Source organism: Panicum virgatum, chromosome 2N (assembly GCF_016808335.1).
Source record: "Panicum virgatum strain AP13 chromosome 2N, P.virgatum_v5, whole genome shotgun sequence".
In the NCBI taxonomy this organism is placed as follows: Eukaryota; Viridiplantae; Streptophyta; class Magnoliopsida; order Poales; family Poaceae; genus Panicum; species Panicum virgatum.
Genome location: NC_053146.1, coordinates 30931138 through 30947037, shown reverse-complemented (window position 1 = coordinate 30947037; position 15900 = coordinate 30931138). Strand labels below are relative to the sequence as shown.

General features: G+C 44.0%; 1 non-coding gene across 1 annotated transcript; it reads left to right on the top strand.

Moving 5' to 3' along the window:
• The first annotated feature begins 1828 nt into the window (after positions 1 to 1828).
• Positions 1829 to 1937, top strand: LOC120663099. The gene has a single exon (XR_005670323.1). It is a non-coding gene; the product is annotated as a small nucleolar RNA R71 (small nucleolar RNA).
• Positions 1938 to 15900: the final 13963 nt, after the last annotated feature.

The following is a 15900-nucleotide window of genomic DNA, read 5'->3' as shown; positions in this document are numbered from 1 at the left end:
ACCTTAACCGGTATAATCATTGGTCTGTCGTGTAACATCCCGATGAAACCACTGAATATCCGATCGTAACACAAGTATATGTCCCGCATGAAGGCAAGTCAGAGATACAACATTCTACAATATTTTACATCACATAGATAAAAGGTGTAATTTACATCAGAGTTTTGAAGCTAGTAACTTATAATTCTAGCTTTTACAAACTTTATTAAAATATAAGACATAAAAGTAAGCTATGCTTACTTTAGGAGTTCTGCAGCGGAAATTAAAACAAAACTATACACAAACGTCATAGGGTAGATTCCATGATAAGCCCGAACATGACATCATTCATCCGAGTTATTGCTAGTCGAAGTTGGTTCCCATTCCATAGACCGGCCAGAAGGTATAACACTAGGCCAAATCAAGCTAGTGTTTGAGTCTTCCAAAGTCATCCCTGAAAACGGAGTCACTAACAAGACTGAGTATACTAATACTCAGCAAGACTGATCCGATTAAGGGTATATAGCAACCCCATATCTAGACATGCTGGGCTTAGAATGGTTTTGGGTTTACTTTTGCTAAAAAGCCACAAAGAGTATGTCCTTATTTTAAATTTTAGCTTTCAAATTCTAGTTGTATTAATCATTCTAAGTATGCACCTATCTATACAAACACGGTAGAGGAATTAATTTCATCCAACCATATTTGGTATCATTATTGTTTCACTTCTTACTCTATGTAGCAAAGGGATCAAGTAGTCTCAATCTTCGTGAGAAAAGGACGATTCTGAATCGAATTTTCAACCGTGCAAGGGTAAACCTAGCACACACACTTGGAGTACTGTTGAATCACTGCCAAGCTACCTTTTGCTTATCATTCCGGTTCATGGATCAGGGCCACTCTCCCTGACTACAGAGAACCACCACATCTTTGTAGTCGCGGTGTTGCAACAAAATTTAACTTCCTATCTCTAAGAGAGAGTGGGAGGTATGTCCATTTGCTAGGCCGATCAGTTACTAGGCTCCCCTCTGAACTTTGAGCACCTGGGCTCGAGCAATAGAGCAAGAGAACCACCCCCCATACTGGACGTAGGGCATTTCCAGCTTGAACCAGTCTAAATTCTCGAGTCATTGTGTGCTAGACCATATCCAATCCAGCGCACGACACACTAGCAATCGAGTAGTTTGATAGTTGGCCATTTCCCGAACCGACACTATCATTTTGTTAATATTCAACTGATTCTTAATAACAGAGTTCAGGCCCTCTAGTTGTCCGGCCAAAGATTCCAAGATCTTATCATTAGCTAGGAATTTCTTACTAATGTTATCATTAATTTGCTTTTGGCCGTAAACTAGGTCTTTTAGATTAGGCTGAAAGTTGTTATTTAAGTTCATACCTTGCTGTTGACCGAAGGGGAGGTTGGGCTTGGAATTCCAACCCTACTGAGGACGAAAGCTTGTGTTGTTGGAGTTGTTCGCTCCGACGAAGTTGGCTTCCACCTGGGTGATCGGGCAAGAGTTGCCTATATGTTCAGTTTCTCCACAAGTCTCGCATGTCATGCAAGAGTCCATAATCTTGTTGGCCTCTTGGTGCGGAGACTCCAGCCTCTTCATGAGAAGGTCCATCTTGGCGGCGAGCATATCGACACTGTCAATATGATGAATTCCCTTGCGAGCCTGCTACTGCCTTTCTCCTTTCCAACTCTGGTTGGAAGCAATCTTCTCTACCAGCGCATTTCTCTCCTTGACGTCGAGCGAGAGGAAGGAACCACATGATGCTGCATCGATGTGGTTCTGAGCTGGTGTGTTTAGTCCATGGAAAAAACACTGAATAATCAAATCATTCCTCCATGCCGTGCTGGGGGCATGCTGCAATGTATTCATGGAATCTCTCCCAAGCTTCCGGGGTGGCTTCATCTGGAAGCTGCTGAAATCTAGAGATTTTGCTCCGGTGGGCATTGGTTTTTCCCACCGGGAAGTACTTCATCAGGAATGCATTGGAACAGGCATCCCAAGTTGTGAAGTCTGCTTTGTTGGTGTAGAACCACGTCTTCGCTTTGCCGAGCAAAAAGAATGAGAACAACCAAAGACGGATGTTATCCATCGTAGTACCTCTGGGGTTGATAGAACTACTGTTGGTATTTCTTAACCCTCACAGAGAAGTCCGCAAGCGCACAGAAATACCGTTGTAGCACTTCACCCGGGAGTATTCAGGATATCATATTTTCCACGGGGAATGGGAGTGCAACTATCTTCTAACTAGGTTACCCCGAGAAAGGTAAGAGATAGAGAGGCCTTAGGGCAGAGTCTAAGGATAGGTTCAAGAAAGATAAACTCGTGCTATCACTCGTTTGCTTCAGGCACCGGTCTGACCCTGGTCTGCAAAGGACCTCCGACTATTGCACTACTGCTGAACCCGAACGTTGGGGACTTCGCTAAACGCAACAACTGTTGTTATGCCAGACGGATAGGGTTGTCACCACTTGCCGTCTACTCCTTTCACGCCGTGGAGTCTCAGAGAAAACAAAGGTAATCTAAGGCCCAAACACCACGCCTATGCCTTCGACTACTATTCTAGAGTTGCGCAGGGTTATCCCATCTTTATAAGAGCCCTCCTCTAGAGCATCCGTTACTAGAATGATGATGATCTCGCAAACAAATGAGAACAAAAGAATAACTTAACTTAAACTCATCGAATAGAAGAACCCGAATATGTACTCCAAACATACCGTATCCATCAAGGTACAAGCCGAAGAGACACCGACAAGTCTGGCTCTTCTCCGCACTCTTCCTCACACACTCCCTAGGCTAAGATACAAGAGGAGTCTCTCTACTCTATCTCCCTCACATGAAAGTGAGTGAATGGTGAATGGATGGGTGTGTGAATAGTGGGATGAATTCATGAGGGAGAGGGGTGGAGGCCCCCTTTTATAGTGGTGGAGGAGTAGGGGCTATTCCATGTCACCCTTTGTATGGAAACCTTATCTCCCGGAATAAGGATGAAGCACCACGGCACCGCCTTGAGGAAGAGTAGGGGCACTCTACGTCAAAGATGGGCCTGATTGGGCTCACTGGGGGGGTCGGCCAAGCCCTGGGGTCGCCCGACCCCTTTTCATGGCCGTTTGGGCCCATCTTTGGTCGACACACTCCTTGTGGGATCCTTGTGTTGTCCATGTCATGCATCTTGCGTGGCACGTCCATTTCCTATGGTTTGTGGGCTCTTCTTGTAAGTGAAACGCAAGACTGGATCATCTGTGTATTTCTCTGCGTGTTCACTTGTGTTTATGCCCGAATGCAACAATGGGTGCCTGCATATCACAATTCACCAAAACTCATGAAATTGATTAGCTATAAGCCCTATATCTAAGTTTTGTGCTGAAAAGTTCTGAAATGTTGCAGGAGTTTACGGTCGATTTTAGCACTTAAGGACCGTCAACAACACCCCCACACTTAGTCCTTTGCTCGTCCTTGAGTAAAGGTGTGAGGACTAAGGTGGATGCCACTCCTTGAATGCAACCTGCGTACAAGTTATTCCACGATCCATCTGAAACTTGTGAATTTTTGAGTGGCTACCATGCGATCTTGGGTAATTGAAAAATGGAACGATTTAGATTTTAGATTCCTAGCTCTTCCTGCTCAGCTACTTTAAGGTTTTGATTTTTGAAAACAAAAGAATAGCTTTTCTCCTCAAATTATTCTCTCAAGTCGCTCTTTTTGTTTTGTATCCTCACCAAGGCAAAGTTGTTGCCTTTTTCTCCCTACCAGCTAATCAGGCTTATCTGGAGCATTGGGTAGAGTTAAGAGGCATGTTTGCTTTGCTTATATTGTTAAGTCAAAAAACAAGATCCGAGCAGAAACAAGTCATACAACCTGATCAAGAGGTGCAAGTGTGTGGAATATTTTTGGTGGATAGTGAACTCCCTAGCATGATCTATCTTTCTCCTTTATTTAGTTTTGGGCATGGCTATTGACGAAGGTAGACCCAGGCACCTCCCTACTGAGTAGGGTCCCGGATTCCAGGAGACTACCCTGCTCGACTACTCGGCGGACAAGCACTCGGCTTGACGACGAAAGGGTCCTCTGCAGATCACGATGAAGGACAGAACAAACTGCCCAGATTATTAGCGGTTCTATCCGACCCACTTCCTTGTAAACAACCCTAGATCTAAACCCTTACTTGTAACACAAGGCTCCTATACTATATAAAGGAGTCGTGGGGGTACCCATAGGGGACATCCCAACAGATCACAATTTTGTACACCACATTAGCCACGACGTCTCCGGCCTCGGCGGCTCCTCATCCCGAACGCAAGGCAATATAGATCCAACCCCAAACAGGACATAGAGTATTACGCGCATCGCGGTCCGAACCTGTCTAAATCATTGTCTTGTGTTACCATCAAGTTCTTGGCTCCGAGATCTCTCCACCTAAACTCTACCGCTAGGTACACCCCTGGTGGACTGGCCGGATGAGCAATCCGACAGTTGGCGCGCCAGGTAGGGAATCTCAGAGTCCTTACGTCGAATTTGATGGCAGCAACATTCATCTATCCTACTGGGTGAGTCGTTCTCAATGTCAAGATTAGATCGGTTTGCCCCTCCACGTAACTAATCAGGAGTCCATCTCTTGTTCCTGATTTTTTTATTCCCGAGGCTTTTTCCTGATCGACCGCCGCCTGGCGAGTGCGGCCACCACTGCGTTCACAGGGAATGCAGCCATCGGCATTACAATTTGATCACTTTTGGTCTACGCAAGGATCAAGGCAGATCAATTCCGCGAATCCAATCGCGTGATCGCGCTACTTCGATCCGACAAGGTGCCACCGGGCCTCCCTCCGCAGGCCTTTCTCCATGGGCCTTTTCTTTCCATTTTCTCTTTCCTCATTATTGCGCCACTGGGCCGCGCGTGGAGTGTTACTGGAGGCCCACATAGTCAACACAGCCTATTTTTTTGTTCACGAGATTTTTTGAATATTTTGGAAATTGTAAATACGTAGGACCCATAAATAGTCATGCGTATCACAAGTTATGCATCATAAGCATGCATCACAAGTTGTGCATCACAAGTCATGCATCATAAGTTTTTGCGTATCACAAGTTATGCATTATAAGTGTTGCATATCACAAGTTATGCATTATAAGTTTTGCGTATCACAAGTTATGCATCACAAGCCCGCATCACAAGTTGTGCATCACAAGTCATGCATCATAAGTTTTTCCGTATCACAAGTTATGCATCATAAGTTTTGTGTATCACAAGTTATGCATAATAAGTTATACATTTTTTTAGAAACAAGTCACACACACATAAGTTATGTACACACGGTATCAAGCTCAGGTTGACATCATAAGTTAGGTATAAGCAATATGTCACAGAAGTTTTCAATATTGTTTTTTTCAGACTATAACTTGTCATTCACAAGTTATATGATATGTAGCATGGCATAAATTAAGTTATAAAGTTTTTTCCGCTCGACAACTTGTGCATCATAAGTTATACAACTTATAAATAAGCTAAGGAGCACAACAATTTTTTTATACATAAGTGACAAATGATATCCGGTTGTACAGCTTGGAAACCGATTTGAGGATTCGAATCTGAGCTATATTTACTGCAGGCGGCCCAAAAAAGAAAGGGAATCGTCCCAAAGGCCCAAAATGGAAAAGGAAATGAAACCCAAAGCCATATATGGAATCCGACCAGGTCGTCGGAAATCGTTTGTTATTTAGTTTCTTGGGGGGCGTGCGCGTATTAGCAGGCCCCCGGCAGTGCCCCCGGCAGTGCCACACGTAATCGCGCTCGCCTGCTGCAACCATTTCTCCAAGGATTTGCTGCGCTCGCCGGTGACGGGCCGACGAGGCATGCGGCGGTAGGGCAGGATCGGAGCTTCACGTGCACCGCAACTGCGTGGTCTCCACTGTGCCCGTCGAGCACATCTACGACGTGGAAGCCTTCTCTGCGCATGTCTGGAAGCTGCTGGCCGGTGGCCGCGTTCGTCGTCGGAGACCACTGAAGACGTGCTTGCAATGGATTGATATTGCAGTCGCTGACGCACATAGGTTTAAATTGCAGTAGAAATTGTCAACCGAGAATCTTGTATCCATGTTCATTTTGCATCGAATCTTTAGCATCTAATTCAATCAAGTTGTTTTAATTTGGTCTTCTGTTGCGCCGTCCACTCGGCCGCGACAACCGCGCCGAGCACTTCGGCAGCCGTCCGCCCGGCTACTGTGACTGCGGCGACTACTTCGGCAGCCTGCTCGGCCACGTCAACCGCAGCGACTACTTCGGCAGCCTGCTCGGCCACGGCGCCCCCTCAACTGCGACGACGGCGCCGACTACTTGGACCAGCTACTCGGCTACGGCGACCACGCCGACCACTACAATGGTCGCCTACTCGGCTGCGGTCACCTGCTCGGACAGATGGGTTGCGCCAACAAATTCGATTGTTGCTCGTGATCCACGCCCCACGACACAGCCGCTCGCTCGGCCATGGCGACCTCGCCGATTGCCTCGACTGCCGCCTGCTCGGCTACGGCAAGCGACCACACCTACTAGTTCGACAGCTGGCTGCTCAGCTACGAGATCACAACGACTTCTTCAACAGCCGCCTCCTTGCACTACAACAGAAAGGCTAATTTGTTCCGGTTGGAAAACTCTTATTGTCCCGTTTTCCCAACCGAGAACACCAGGCCGGGACAAAAGGGGGTCCTTTTATCCCGGGTCTGGCAACCGGCACAAAAGGTCACTTTTTTTTCCTGTTTTCCTGTTCTCAATTTTTTTTCTATTTCAATTATACTTTTGCATTTCAATTAAACTTTTGTATCGGAATTCAGTGTGTATGATCTCCACTAATACATACATATATATATAGTTACTTATATAATATTTGTTCTAGTTAGTTTTCATATATAAATTAATTCACTTATATATATACACACATATATATTATTGGAGTGCTTATATATATAATACATACATACTCATAAATATAAATTTAATACATACACACACATATATATTTACATAGGTATATTCGTTCTTAATTACATATATACGCGTATATTATCATATTTGCTGCGATTATCAATATTAGATAGTCCATCATAGTAGAATACGCCTTTTGGATCGAGGACTTGCTTAACAATAAATCCAGACAATTGTTCTTGAATCGACATAGTCTTTTCCTCTGGTATGAGTTTATCGCGCATCTCCTCGACCTATGGAAAAAGGGAATAATTAATTTCGACTAATTAAAATACGAGTTCAAATATTAACAAGTTTTTACTTACTTCCTCCTCCCAATCTGTCCAGGCCCTTGGAGGACCTACCAGACCATGGATGTTCTCGCATACATAGTATGCGCATAAATTAGTGCCTTGTTTCTGTCTCATAGACTTTAAGAGAGAAGAAATTATCAGGTATTTACATGAATATATAATAAAACTAATGAATCGTGCAACGAATCATCCAAGTGCGTACCGCAAAATCTGTCTTGATCTTCAATTCCTTGTCAAATTTGCCTGGATGATTTTTAGCGAATTGTTTCCAAATCCTGTGCATGATTAGAACAATTATAGTCAAGTAACAAAGTGATTCAAATTATCGGTCATCGACGGAGTAGTGGTAGAATTACTTTTTCATCATGTTAAGAAGATTTTCGTATTGTTCTGGATTTCTCCTCAATGAGTCCACAACCACGAGTAGGCTCTTCTCGGGAATTATGACAATTAGGACCCAATGTTCACTGCAAGATTATACTGAGGCAGTTCTTGGTAGTTAAGGTTTAAACAATTCGATTACAGAATAGAAAGAGTTAGACGGAAGGAATCACTCACGCAATGTTGTAAGGAAACCATATCATTTGCTTGTTGTGATGAACGCTTATGTACTTGAACAAGTTTTGGTATAGCTCATCGGAAGTGTCGCGTAGAATCCTCCAATTACAAGTAATTGGGTCGATGAAGCCGAGGTGAGAGTATCCCTTTCTCCTGCAAGTTTGTATCTCCATTCTACATGATACCGAATAAATCAAGGGATCAGTATGTTGAGATCATGCAAAACAATACGTAAGGAGAGTAAAATACTTACAGAACCCACAAGCCGACCATAGAGATGTCGAGGTCCTCCTGATGGAATAGTTGGTAAATTTCTTCCCAGTTTATCCATATAATGGCCTCCCCCGTAAGAAATCGTCATCTTTAATCTTTGCGCCCTGCATAAAGATGCAATCGGCCATCGCATGCATTTAGTGCTGGTGCAGCTTATACATTTGCGTTGGGAAGCACGGACACTATTTCGGGGGGTACAAGAGTTTTGCCCAGCTCATACGTCCATTTGACGACCACATCGGCCTTTGGAATATCTTCTCCCCCTGCAATCTGAGCCGCCGTCAGATTTGATTCTTTCAAAAATGTAACAAAGTCTTGTTGTTGCGTCGTCTGTCCCACTACGAGAGGCTCTATTGATTGTTTCTTTTGGGCTCCGAGCTGTGGAACGTCGGACGACGACTTTGATTGTCTCTTCTTTTTCTTAGTAGTTTTGATAATTGTGCGTTCGTAGTCTGAAGGGGGATCTCTTGGAATGAATTTTCTCTTATTTGCTTCGCACATTCCCTTAAAAAATTTCAAATCTATCAGATTTATCACTTTCTCGGGCTCCGGGTTTGGCTTCGACTTCAAGTACTCTTTAACTCTTTCTTGAGTTATCCGATCTCATTCTTCAAGGCTCATGTCCCAGGGTTTAATAGGAGCCTCCTTGGTTTTCTTCTCTTTTTCCTTCTTCTTTGGAGGCTCCTTAGCCGGGGTAGCTACCTTCTTTGCCGGCGGCTGTTTCTGTGACATTAGGCTCTGGAGGCACCATTTGCGCTTGCTGTTGCTGGCTCATTGCTATGGCCACTTGGCGTTAAACATCTTCCTCCAGTCTTTGATCGTGTGACATGAGCCGTTCCTCTAGCCTTCGCAAGTGCTCCCGCTCATCATTCTTTCTTCTTTGCCGGCTTCTATATGATTCAATGTAATCCCTAAACCCATACTTCCACGGAACCACGTCTTTGCCTCTTGTGCGGCCCGGATGCTCTGGATTCCCAAGGGCGTAAGTCAGCTTGTCCCTCTCTCTATCCGGCTGGAATGTTCCCTCGGCCGCTACTTGTATGGCCTCCTGTAGTCTCTGGGCTGCTCGCTGGATGTTTGGCCCATAGATGCAGTCACCAGTCAATTGATCCAAGCTTCCCCTGTGACCATAAAACCAGGTCCTTGACCTTTCAGGCTAGTTCATGGTCGCAGGTTGGATGCCTCTGTCAAGCAGATCCTGTTCCATCTTCTCCCATTTGGGTATTGCAAGCTTGTAGCCTCCTTGGCCTAGAGTGTGATGGTACACTTTTTTCAAGGCATTGTCTTTGGCCTTCTGCACCTTCTGAAGCCCAAGCTCTGAAGACTTGTATTTCACAAATGCATCCCAGTGACCCCTGAGCTTTTCGAGCTCGCCGGTAAATACGGGTGTGGTCCCGGTCTTGATATATTTCTTCGTTAAAATTTTCTTGAATGATTGCAGCTGTTCGGCCATCTTACTCAGGGTCCAACGCTTGTATATCTCTTCGGATTCAGCTAGAACCGTGAAGTTTTTCTTAAGCTCCCGCCAGCACCATTCTTTTTCTCTTTCGGGTACCGCATCCCGTTCCTCGCTTGGATTGGAAGCTTTCCAGAGCCTGAAGCTGATCGGGATGTGGTCCTTAACAATACATTCGGCTTCTGGAGTGATCGGTTCGCCATCTGGACCAACTTCCGTTATAATGAACCGCCCTTCCAGTTTTTTTGTTGGGCATCGCTTCGTCTTTTTCTGCTGCGACGATGATACAGACGGCTATAAAAAACATTCATTGTATTCATATAGATTCAGATGAAAATATGATTGTCACTACAAATAAGTATAGTTGTGATATGTACATTAGCACTTTGTTCAGCAGCAGCGTCATCCTGAATAGATGGTGGCTCAATTCCATCACCGGACATATTCAAATATATGTCGGTATTGCTGCCATCATCAGCTTGTTCAGCGACATCTCCTTGACCTTCGCCAATCATATTCAAACAGGAACTGTTCGTCTTCCGCGTCTGTGTGTCGCGGGTCAATCGTAACTAAAATATGAATACAAATAAAACCCTTAAAAATTTCTCTAAATAATCCACATATTTAGATCGGTAACGATCGGAATCTATCGAAAACGATTCGGTCGGTATCGGTAACGATCGGAAACTATCGGAAATGATTCGGTCGGTATCGGTAACGATTGGAAACTATCGGAAACAATTCGGTCGGTATCGGTAATGATCGGAAACTATCGGAAACGATTCGGTCGGGATCGGAAACTATCGGAAACTATCAGAAATGATTGTGTGTTAGCGCGAGTTTGCGAGCTCGAGAAATAATATAAATAACATAATTAAATAATAAATACATGATAAATTAAAGGTTTCGAATGATATAATTAAATAATAAAAACATGATAAATTAAAGGCTTCGAATGACATAATTAAATAATAAATACAAGATAAATTAAAGTCTTTGAATGACATAATTAAATAATGAATATATGATAATTAAAGTCTACGAATGACATAATTAAATAATAAATACATTATAAAAGAAATTCTCTCTAATTCTCTATTTCCTTCTCTATTTCTCTATAAATTCTCTCTAATTCTCACTATATCTCTATAAATAAAGAAAACACTATATCCATAATTGCATTCTAATAATGTCTCTATAAATCAATTCTACTTAATATATAATAAATAAAACACTATATCCATAATATAATTCTAAAAATATCTATATGCATAATTGAATTCAAGTTAATATAAAACAGAATTACATAAACGTAAAATTTGAAAAGAAAAAAGAAAATGCCGGCGGCCTCACTACTCACACAGGGCGGGGAAACCTAGGGGCGGCGGCCCTGGACGATGAGGCTGGGAGCTGGCGGCGCGGCGGCAAGTAGTGGAGGCCACCGGGGGCGGCGAAGACGAGGGCGCGCGCGCGGAGTGGAGGCCAGGGCGGCGAAGACGAGGTGGCACGGGGCCAGGGACGGCGGCGCACCGGTGTGCGGCCTGGCGGGGTCGTCTTGGGCTATCGTATAAAATGTGTTTCCATTTATCTCGTACCCTTGGTATGTTAAGATATTCCAAGATGGTCCCCTAGCCAATAAGAACAGTTGTTCACTTATATCCATGTTATGCATTAGATGCTTCCGCAACCAGCTGCAGAAAGTGTTCATGTGCTCACGTGTAATCCATGCCTCAGACTTTTCCGGGAAATTGAAGAGCAGAATTTTCTTGTGTTCCTCGATATATGGGTCAACCAAGGATGATTGTTGAAGAACCATATAATGCGCTTTCTTGAATGAGAAATCATCTGTGCAGACATAAGATTTCTTTCCTAATGTACCCTTTCCAGTTAGTCTCCCCTCATATCGCGATTCAGGGACTCCAATCGGTTTAAGGTCATCAATAAAGTCAACACAAAAGTCAATGACCTCCTCAGTTCCGTAGGCACTGGCGATGCTTCCTTTTGGACGAGCTCGATTATGAACACATTTCTTGAGTACCCCCATGAACCTTTCGAATGGGAACATGTTATGTAGAAATACTGGTCCGAGGATATCAATCTCTTTCACAAGGTGCACTAGAAGATGTGTCATGATGTTGAAGAAAGATGGTGGAAATATCAGCTCAAAGCCAACAAGACATTGCACCACATCGTTTTGCAGCTTTATCAAATTCTTCGGGTCAATTATCTTCTGAGAAACTGCGTTGAGGAAGGCACATAGCTTCACGATGGTTAACCGGACGTTATCAGGCAGAATCCCCCCGCAGCACAACCGGAAGAAGTTCGGTCATAAGCACATGGCAGTCATGGGACTTGAGATTTGTAAATTTCTTCTCTGCCAAATTTAAGATTCTTTTTATATTGGATGAGTATCCAGATGGAACCTTTATACTGCTCAATCAGTCAAACATGGTTTCTTTCTCTTCCTTGCTAAGAGTATAGCTGGCAGGACTTAAGTATTGTCGTCCATTTTCTCGCTGTTGTGGATGTAAGGCATCTCGTTCTTCCATATGTTGCAATTCTTGACATGCTTCTACTGTATCTTTTGTTTTTCCATACACTCCCAAGAATGCTATCAGGTTGACGCAAAAAATTTTCGTGAGGTGCATCACATCAATTGCATGACGAACATCTAAGACTTCCCAATATGGTAGCTCCCAAAATATAGATTTCTTCTTCCACATGTGCGCCATTCTGTTTTCGTTCGGAACAGGTTGGCTACCAGATCCCTTTCCAAAAATAACTTCTAGATCTTTTACCATGTTGAAGACGTCTTTACCACTACGGTGCATCGGTTATGTTCGGTGGTCCGCTAGGCCTTTGAAATGCTCCCCCTCGACATCTCCAGGATCATCTTTTCTAATCTTGTAACGCAATGCACTGCATACGGGACATACATCCAAATTCTCGTACTCGCCTTGGTAGAGGATGCAGTCGTTGGGGCATGCATGTATCTTTTGCACTTCCAATCCTAAAGGGCAAACAAGTTGTTTGGCTTCATACGTTGTGGCGGGCAATTCGTTGTCCTTAGGAAGCATTTTTTAAACAAGTTTGAGTAATTCACCAAATCCCTTGTCGGATACACCATTTGTCGCCTTCCATTGCAGCAACTCCAAGGTGGTGCCAAGTTTCTTCAATCCATTTTGACAATCTGGGTACAACAACTTACGGTGGTCCTCTAACAACTTCTGGAACTTCGACCTCTCCGTTTCACTCTCACAGTCTGCCTGCACATTGTGCAATGCCTGCCCCAGATCGTTGCTGGGATCATTTTCTGCTACATCTACTTCGTGCTCTTCCATGTCAATATCATCATCGAGTGCACCGATTCCAGCATTCCCGGGAAAGTGGTCGTCAAAATCTTCTTCTTCATTGTCTTCCATGGTAACCCCCTGTTCTCCGTGCTTCGTCCAACAAACATACTTTTCCTTGAAACCATTTGCGAAAATGTGGCTGTGTAGGATTCTTGAAGATGAGTAATCCTTGTTATTGTTGCAATGAACACACGGGCAGCACATAAAACCATTCTGCTTTTCGCCTCAGCCACAGACAAAAAATAATTCTTTACACGTATCGAATAAATAAAATATATCAAACCTAAATTAAACTAAATATAACATAACATGAATAATTAAAAGATCTGCAATATCCATCATACATTTTGATTAATTAAAAAGAGTACTTAATCCATTACAGAACTTAACAAAGGAGTACTATACATGAAACTTAAAAATTCGGACAACAACACATAGCTTTTCAACCGTCCTTGCGTTGGAACGCAGAATGCTCTAACGGATTTCTTGCTGGCACAGAAGAAGATGGCGGAGCTGAAACCTCCGTGTTTGGTGGTGACGAACCGTAATGCCGCAATAAATCCTCAAGATGAAACAGAGGTTCCTCGCCCCTTGCCATGCATTCTCTATATTCTTTTTTCAAATAACGGAGCGCTGCCCTATGAAAAGCATTAGGTTTTTTGGACCGGCGACCTACTTAAGTTGTGCCCTTCTATCCAGAAGGACAACGATCACTCCCACCGGCGCCACTCCCTCCAGTAGCTAAAGCCATATTTTACTGAAAAATATCTTTATTTTCCACAAAATTATAAATTCTTACCATTCAATGCAAAAATTATTTACTATTACAATTACAATTATCAGATTAATAACTCTTGCAAATAACAATGAAATCATATAAAAAAGACGAAATGTATCATTAATTGAAAGAAATCTCTAATTAATTGAAAGAAATCTCTATAACTTCTAATTACTTTGACACCCTTCAGTTCCAGGAGTACACTCTTTTCAATATCCAGAAACCCTCTAGAATAAAAATAAACCTTTATTTCTGAAAATGTATATGTCAGTAACCTCAATCCTGTGGTGATGACACTGCCTTTCGGGGGGACACGGTGCGGTACAAGGATGTCACCAATCGGCCAGTCGCAGCACCAACATTTATGATTAGTAGGCACATCACTTGGCACAGGCAGCGTGCTCGTTGATATGCTCTCAGTACAACAACGGCCATGCTGACTGCGTCAAATGCTATCTTCTTATCAATCGGAAGTGCTGGTGATGCGACCAACCGATTCGCGACGTCCTTATAGCGCATCGTGTATCCCCGAAAGGTAGTGCCATCACCGTTGGATGGAGATTAACGACATATACTTGTTTTGAAATAAAGATTTTATTAGCTACTAGATGGTTTCATTGTGAGCCTGAATAAATACATCACTAGAGTGTCAAAATAATCCATTCATAATACAAAAAATTAAAATATACTCATTTCATTAATTCATGAATGAATACAAAAATCAACTATCCAAAATATGGTCATTTATATAAGTACATCACATGAAGTGTCTACACTCATTCTAAAAAAATTCTACTATCCACAAACTCATCTAAATCTAAAAGAAAATCACACCTACATATGCAATCTAGCTAAATGTCCAAGAAATGAGCTAGCTACACATTATATCTATTTCTAAAGCATGAAATGAGCTATACAAGCCAAGGAAGAAGAGAAAAACAAGCCCCAAATCTTTAGCGCCGATGGATGGACAGGGAATCAAAGATCTTCACAAATGTGGTGAAGAAATGAGCAAGAACTCCTCTCTCCCGAGCCAAAAACAGTAAGAAACAAGTGAGCTGAATGGCTCGGGCGGGGGGAGAGAGAAGGGGATAAAGGGGCCAAGGAGTTTTGTCCCGGTTGGAGACACCAACCGGGACAAAAAAAAGAGGTCTTTTGTCCCGGTTGGTGGCTTCAACTGGGACAAAAGGCTACGCGGGCCTTTTGTCCCGGTTGTTGCCACCAATTGGGATAAAAAGCCACCCTTTTGTTCCGGTTGGTGCCTCCAACCGACAAAAAGCCCTTGTCCCCCGCTGGCCCGGCTAGCCGTTGGACCCGGGACAAAAGCCATCTATTGTCCCGGGCCCAAAGGCTGCCGGAACAAATGGCCTGGAACAAATACCTATTCTGTAGTAGTGTGGCGGCAGCAAGCCAAAGCGAGCCTTCGTAGGTGCATGCACGCACGCATCGAACAAGGCAAAGCAACTAGCCTATGGCATGTGCTCCACGTCAACGAAACAGGGATCCCATCCTTTCCCTTTTTACTACTTCTATTTCCATCTACATTTGTTTCAATTTTCTTTGAAATATGCTAAGGCATCAAATCTTTAGCATCTAATCGAATCAAGCTATTTTAAATTGGTTCGCACAAGCTTCCCTAGTCACACATGCAAGATACGGCGTGACCTTCACGTCCACGTCGTAACAGCCTGCTCGGCTGCGGAGACTGCGGCGACTACTTCTGCAGACGTCCGCTCGGTCATGACGTCCGCGCCAACCACTTCGATCGCCTGCTCGATTACGGCAACAACGGCGACTATCTCGGCAGGTGCACGGTCGGCCACAACGGCCGTGCGGACTATTCCGGCTGCCGCCTGCTCGGCCCCGACGACTGCGCCTACTACTTCGCCTACCGCCTGCACGGCCACGGTAACTACTACGCCTATTCTCCCGGCCCCGGCGAAAATGCGCCGACCACTTCACCTACCGCCTGCTCGGCTACGGCGACAACGTCGACTACATGGACAGACGCCCGCTCGGCCATACCGACCTCGCCGACTACTTCGACAGCCTGCCCGGCTACGGCAACCGCGCCGACTGCTGCGATGGCCGTCTGTTCAGCCACTGCGATAGCACAGACTACTTTGATCGCCCGCTTGGCGTACTGACTACTTCGACTCGTCCATTAATCAAGCTAAGTCATGCTTTAATAAATATTTATTAATTAAATATTTTCAAGCCTCC